Here is an 8,091-nt window from a genome sequence, read left to right on the forward strand (position 1 = left end):
ACATTTTTGAAAATTCCTTCTGACTCTTCATTTCAGTCAACCCCATTTGATTTTGCATTTACACAAATGACATTCAGGCAAATATTCATCCAAATATGAGCAAGTGATTCTGCATACGACTATGAATATTCATTCTTCACCTCTAAGTGCTCTTCCCTGCTTTATAAAATTTCCACCAGCCAATCAGGGAGCAAAACAATATCTAAGCTCTTTGAGGCAAAGACTGTCCTTTTGGTCTGTATTCGTACACTGCCTAGTGCAATGGATTCATGACAAGGGCTGCTAGGCACTACCATAACGAATAAGAATAATAAATCATGTGACTCGGGTGACCAATGAGACACTGCAAGTGACAGAAAATGAAACAGAAAAGTGGAAGACACAATGAAAGAGAATTACAGCGGACAATCCATAGGCTGAAGGATGTTTGCATAAATCATTTGTTGAACAATTGCACATAAGAACGTATAACATGAATATCTAATTCTCTGCCCAGATAATGACCAAACAGAAAACAAGGCTAATTTCTAATGTACATTCAGTATTAAAAAACCTATGCTAATGGAACATTAAAGTTGAAAAATTATGGAATCAAAAACCACACAATGCAGAATCTGGGGTGAACCCCTTGTGCATGTCCCTTAAGATATAACATCGCTTTATAGCATTATAATAATATAATTAATGTAAAACTGTATAAAATTAAAATTATATATCAAAACAATTTTTTACAACATGATATACAGTAATTTACAGATACAAAACACGGTCTTCAGTCTTGGCTCATTTTGTGGAGCTCCCAAGTCTTAAAATCAAGCCACATTTTAAGAAAAGCAGTTGAGTCATTTTGCAGTTGTGAACATTTACATTAGTGAGTGGAAACATTATTTGTTTTATTACTGTGTTTAATGCCATTAAATCACATTAGCTAGAAGGTCATAGGTTGGGTTATTCTATGGTTGAAAATGGTGAGATTTATATCAGTTCTACAGATGGAGAAAAATCCAGTTTTCTTTGAAGTAAAGTGGGACCATTGGGGTTTGCCGATTGTATCAGGATGTTGAGAGACTTAACCTAACAACACTTGGAAGTTGGTGTTTCTATACAAGGCATTATCCAGGCCAGCCAGTGATAAAGATGAGAACTCAATAGCATGAGGTTCCCAGCATTGTCCCTTTTCCACTTCAGAACTTCTGAACCTATCTCCTGCAAAGTGGGCACGTTCCTTGGATTGCTACAAGAGATATCAAACCAGCCACATTTGAACAAAAGTCTATTTCCTGCTGTTGAACTGGCCAGAAACAACCTTTTTGGTGGAAAGAGACGGGATAAATATATCAGTGAGTTTGTTTGTTTTGTATTTGCATGTGAATTACTATTTCTAAAATGGCCAAACCGCTTGTACTGAAGCTCCCTTTCCAGTCAAGATAAACCATCTCCAGGTGAACCATAGCATGGGAATAGCAGCCCAAAAGAACTTTAGACTGGAGGACAAGTGAAAATGGGAAGGGGAAGAGTTAAAATGGAAGATCCATTTCACACGTGAGCACAGAGCTTGTTATGACTTCTACCATTCTTTCCCTACACATCTACAAATACAAACAACACTCCAGCTCCAGTCTAGTCTAGCTGCAGGTTATTCAACTCACATACTTATGGGAGGGCTAATGTGTGAGAGTAGGAAAGAAAGCTTAGTGGTTTCCCCGGAGTTCTTAATGGTATTTTAATGTTGATTCCATTTGTTGACTTTGCTTAATGAATTACTCATGAAATGTCATATGTTAATCCAATTATCTCAAATGAAGTATAACCCCCACCAGTGTCATTTCTGCTGTTTTCACTGTGAAGCAACATTTTGATACATTTCTGCAGTTATTTTAACTAGGGCAATGAAATCATTTGATATAATTGCCATTAATTTGTGCTGATCTGTCATTGCATTTCCCAAGTTTGTCTCTATTGGACAGAAGTTGGTCCAATAAAATATTACTTCAGCCACCTTGTCTCTTATTGCATTTCTCGGGCACACTGGCTGACTTCCCACCATATAACTAAACACAATATTATCAATTAATGTCTGGGTTGTACAGGGGCAGCAGCACTCTTGCACCAGCAGACAGCAAGAGACCATAGATTTTCCATACTCCGTAAAGAAACTGTGGAGTTTTAAAAAAGAAGTTCCTGTTATTAGCTTGACTTAGGAGTCCTTTCTGTGAATGGGAAGGCTGCATTGCTGTACTGTGTTCTGGCATGAAACTCTACTTATTGGCCAGCTACAAAGGCAAAATTATACAGCTCTTTCAGACACATGGGTCTGGATTGTTACTGTTGTGCTATGCTTCCCTTGTGTTAATGAGCCTTTTTCAAATCTGATTCGTGTAAAAGTTCAAAGCTTTTATCTTCCTTTTCCAGACAAAGCACCAAGACAAAGTTCAAAGCAATATCACTTTGGTAATGGTTTCCCTCTTGAGTAATTCAACTGGCTGTGGAGAAAAAGAAAATGTCTTTGTCTTGGCCCCCTGCTCAGTAAAACTCAAATAGCTGCTGAGTGTCCCAGCGTATAGGAAAATACAACATCTCAACATGAAGTGAGGCCAGCACATTTGCTGCAGGAAGTTGTTTTGCAGGTGAAAATCTCAACTATCCTTCAAGGATCATCAGTTTGGGAATTAGCAGCAGTTACTTGGAGTTAGTCACTGAAAACATTTATCTTTTAGCAATTGTTTAACTTTGAAAAATGCCCTTGTGGTAGGATGTTTTCAAAACATATTGATTAAGCCCTGTGTGGAGTCAGGGCATCTAGGACAGGTAACACAAGGGAAGCAGATGAAATTCAATGTTGATAAATGCAAAGTAATACACATTGGAAAACATAGAAAAGGATGGGGTCTAAACTAGCTGTCACCACTCAAAAAAGAGATCTTGGAGTCATTGTGGATAGTTCTCTGAAAACATCTGCTCAATGTGCAGCAGCAGTCAAAAAAGCGAACAGGATGTTAGGAACCATTAGGAAATGGATAGATAATAAGATGGATAATAGCATAATGCCACTATATAAATCCATGGTATGTCCACACCTTGAATACTACATGCCTTTCTGGTCATCCCATCTCAAATAAGATGCATTAGAACTGGAAAAAAATACAGAGAAGGACAACAAAAATGATAAGGAGTATGGAACAGCTTCCATATGAGGAGAGATTAAAAAGACTTGGACTGTTCAGCTTAGAAAAGAGACGACTAACAGCGGGCATGATAGAGGTCTATAAAATGATGAATAGTGTGGAGAAAGCGAATAAGGATTACCCATTCTGACAAGACAAGACCCAGGGGTCACCCAATGAAATTAACAGGCAGCAGGTTTAGAACAAACATAAGGAAATATTTATTCACAAAACACACAATCAACCATAGAACTCATTGCCAGGGGATGTTGTGACGGCATAAGTATAGCTGGGTTCAGAAAAGAACTGGAAAAGTTAATGGAGGATAGGTCAATCAGTGGATATCAGCCAAGGTCAGGGACGCAACCTCATGTTCTGGGTGTCCCTGAACCTCTGACTGCCAGAACCTGGGACTGGACAACAGGGGATGGATCACTTGATAATTGCCCTCTTCTGTTCATACCCTCTGAAGCATTCAGCACAGGCTACACTGGTGGGCTAGTCTGACCATTGGTCTGACCCAGTAGAGCCATTCTTGTGTTCTTAATATCCACAGAGTAAGGCCAGAAATATTGCATTCTGATAATGGCTCGACAGGTGGTGAGTTGGAATCACTGCTTCTGAGCAGTTAGGTATTCGACACTCACCTAGTCTGGGCTAAAACATCCTGTTATTTGTGTCACCTTGTCCACCCTGCCTGCTTTTTGTTTCATCTGCCTGTTATGTCTCGGTTTTTTAGATTGTAAACCCTTTGGAACAGGAACCGTCTCTGGCTCTCACTGTATGTGCATGTACAGCACTTTGCACACTGGGCCTGGCTTTTTGAAGATCTCTAGTCACCAGCAAAATCTAAATGGCACGCAGTCATGGAAGTGGGACCCCGATCGCCATAGCATATTGAGTGACCCTCTCCAAAGCACATTCCCCCTTTAGGATCCTGTGTCACACACATTCCTGAAGAGGTAACATTGGGTTTTTTGCAAGACTGAATAACATTGAAATGAAGCTTTGTCCGGGCAGACGAGCATCTGGCAGCATTCTAATTCATTTCCAAGCGCTGTGTCTGACTCTGCTCTCATTTGCATCACCAGCAGGACTCCACTGACTTAAAGAGGGTTATTCATGACTTATAAGTGAGGACAGAACCACCTTCACCGTGCCTTTTCCAGGCCCCGCCAATCAAATGGCACTTAGGTCAGCGATCAGAAAATAATTCAGATTTGTCTCCTTTTAAATTTCCCCTGGATTCTTCTATCAACTTGAACTCTGTATGAAACGAATTGATACAAACAAAGTTATGCAAATGTAAACAATCCTCAGATTCAGTGACAGGAAAGTGGTACGAAGGGCATGGCCTTATCTCCCTAATCAGGCTGGGTGCTACTGTACTCCATGAGCAACTCCATTGAGTTCAGGCACAACAGAACTCAGGTTATCTAGTTCAGTATCCGGTTGGGAACCCCAATGTGCACAACAACATTCACACCGAGGGCAAAGAAAAGCTTTAACCACTTTTATTAGCACCATTAGTAAAGACACCAGTGCTCCGAACCACATAAAAAGGTAGCTGTAATATCAAGTTGTGGTCATATCATGTACCATTCCTTACATATACTTACACCCTTTCTTGGGGATCTGGTGGTAAGAGACAAGTAATCATCCATGAAGGCCCTACTCTATCCCTGGCATGCCAAGAGAGTCTGATGGTCCAGATCTCCCCTTACATGGTGGTCTGGCTTATTATATGGTCTGATAATTGCCATGAATATTCATAAAAATGCCCATCCTCCTTTGTACATATTTAACATCCTCACGCTAATGTTGGGGTGTTCTCATTCTATAGGTTAGTATATTAGACTTTATGATCATCTAGTCTGACCTCCTGCACAACGCAGGCGATAGAATCTCACCCACCCACTCCTGTAACAAACCCCAAACCTATGTCTGAGCTATTGAAGTCCTCAACTTGTGGTTTAAAGACCTCAAGGTGCAGAGAATCCTCCAGCAAGTGGCTGGTGCCCCACGCTGCAGAGGAAGGTGAAAACCCCCCAGGGCCTCTGCCAATCTGTCCTGGAGGAAAATTCCTTCCTGACCCCAAATATGGTGATCAGCTAAACCCTGAGCATGTGGGCAAGACTAATATGATTATTCATTATCATATATGTCAATTAGTGGCTAAGGCACGGTTGTGGTTAAGCCAATTTTTCTATCCTATACTATCCAAGCCTCGTATCAGTTCAATGTTCCTGCGGTTACCTGGGATCATTTTGCACAAACCCCCCTTCTAAGCACAGTTTTCTCACTTTCCTAAAACTCAGGGTCACTGTTGGGCCACTTACTTATGCTAAGGCTCATAGCCTTATGCTAATGACTTAAGCTAATACCTTATGGGATAGGCCTGTAGGTTCCTTTCATTACCGCCAGGGGCGGCTCTATGTTTTTTGCCGCCCTCTTAGAAGCTCTGCTTTACTGTGCACATCTGACAAGAAACTCCGAATTCTCCGGGTAGGACCGCTGCTCCAGTTGCTGCCCAGCATCATGTGGAAAGAGGAAAATGAACTTGGAGAAGACGGCACTTAGCACATGGCCAGAAATAGTTTCTCTTTGCTTTGATTTGAACCCAACCCCCCGGTGAAAGCTCTGGTTTTGATCTTCGCATGGCAGGGGAAGGTTTACGTCAGACAAATTTCTATCAAAGTTGTATTTTAAAAGCATGCTTTTAACAGGACGGGGACATTGACTAGATCTGACACATGAGCCAGCCCAGGACTGCAGAACGATTCAAGTGAGGTCTGACATAAAATGTTGCTTTTTTATTCGGTGAGCTCAGCCTTTGAGCAATAAGGTTTGGGTGCTATTAAGCCAACCTGGCAGCTAATAGTTAATATTTGGGGAGTTGTAATTCTTGTTTTCCCCATCTGCTATCTTTCCTGTTTAACAGAGCATGACCTGGTGCACAAAGCCTTGTTAAGAAGTTTCCTGAAATGCAGTTTTTGTGACATAACACAGTTGCTGGCATGGGAATACAAGCCTCTCCCTGCTCCTTTGGCTCTTGGGGGATGTTAGAAAAGCAGAATTTATAGTCATGAGTTAAATGGTGTCAAGGCTGCAGAACCAGCTACTCAGGGCCAGTAACTTAACTTAATGGAGATATCCTATCTCCTAGAACTGGAAGGGACCTTAAAAGGTCATTGAGTCCAACCCCCTGCCTTCACTAGCAGAACCAAGTACTGATTTTCCCCCAGATCCCTAAGTGATCCCCCTTAAGGATTGGGCTTACAACCCTGGGTTTAGCAGGCCAATGCTCAAACCACTGAGCTATCCCTCCCCCCACACACAGCTGGTGATTCCTAAACCCACACACCTGGGGCGCTGGTGCCACCCAGCAGCGGTAGGAGGCCATGGCCTGGGGAGCAGGACTCCGCAGGCTGCAGTCGATCAAGGGCACAGCTGGAGAGCAAACGGGGAGGGGCCAGTGGCGTTATCCTGTTTCTAGCCGGCAGCTCCAGTAGCCAGGCTGCTCGGAAGGGACTTTCTACATGGTTGGGAGCAAATTATTCCTCTCCTCAGGATTACAGCGCAGCTCTGGAGAATTTCACAGCTTCTACCCTGTAGCAGGGTGGTCACCCCGCTCCTGCCTGAGGGGGATAAACAGCCCTGGAGAGGGCTGTAGTGGGGAAAGCTGGGCTGACTGGGAAAGCAGCCACAGCTGTGGTCAGCTTAATCAGGGCGCTATAAGAAGGCTGAGGGCCAGAGACTGAGAGACTCTCTCTCCCTAGAGAGAGACGGACCGGCTGCCTGGGAGCTGAGGAGGGGACCTAGGGTGGAGCAGGGCTGGGGAAGGGCAGAGGGAGCTGGGGAGCCCCAAGCTGCAGGCCGAGTTAAGGGCCCACAAAAGGGCACGGGGGCTGCAGAGGGGCAGCCCAGAGATAGGCAGAGGCAGCTGGTTCAACCCCCCTGGCCGATGATGAGGGGTTTACAGACTGCGTCTGCCCCAGGGGGCAGGGGCTAAATGGAGACTGGCAGTAGCCACAGAGGCAAGGTGGGAATAGGGGGGTGGAGGTTCCCCTGGGTGGGCAGACCCAGATTGTGGGTTGCTGCTAGGGGGCAGAACCCTGATGTAAAGGGCACTGGGTCCGGGAGGGACACAGGGGCAGCGGCGGGCGAGACACCAGCCTACAGAGGGTGCTCTGGACTGGAAGAGCTAATTCCTGAGATGACCAGCAGGAGGCACCGAGCCAATTAGTCGTCGCCCCGCCACATATCCCCACTCAGAACCGGAGCAGCCTCCCTACAGGCAGGCAATGGCTGGTGGGCAGAGGGGGGCACCTCACTACACATCACAACAGAAGGACCCCAGTAGAGCTGGGCTAAACAGCAGGTAGAGGGCACAGGTCTTGTTTGCAGGTGGCTAACTCTTGTTAGCTAGAGACGCTCCTGCTGGGCCACCCAGCCAAGGGGCGCAGCGACAGAGCTCTGCTTCTAGTCCCGCAGGGCTCCGCAGCCAGGCAGGGCCAGGAGGAGGTTCCTTGCCCTGGAGGCTGGTACTCCCTTTCCTGGTAGTGTGCCCGTTCTGTATGCAATGCACATTGTGGCCAACCCGGAGCCTTCACAAGCGCTGGACCTGCTTACCGGGCATGTGGAAAATGGTGCCCAATGCTCAAGAAATGGAGAGACGCCAGAGACATCCTGGTGAGCTGACAGCAGCCCAAGCATCATTTGCTCAATCTTCTGACTGCCCAGACAGCCATGCTGCACCGCTCTCGTAGGTTCTGCAGAGCCGCGTTGGCCACTGAGCTAAAGCCGCTTCTGTAAAACAGTCTGCAGCCTCTCTGGGTGGCCTAGTCTCCGCCCCATCTGGGGCAGCCACTCTGGCTCTGGGCCTGACACCGCATGTGTGTTTTGCACAGGACTGAGACACTTGAAA

The sequence above is a fragment of the Trachemys scripta genome, chromosome 4 (assembly GCF_013100865.1).
Source record: "Trachemys scripta elegans isolate TJP31775 chromosome 4, CAS_Tse_1.0, whole genome shotgun sequence".
Classification (NCBI taxonomy): Eukaryota; Metazoa; Chordata; order Testudines; family Emydidae; genus Trachemys; species Trachemys scripta.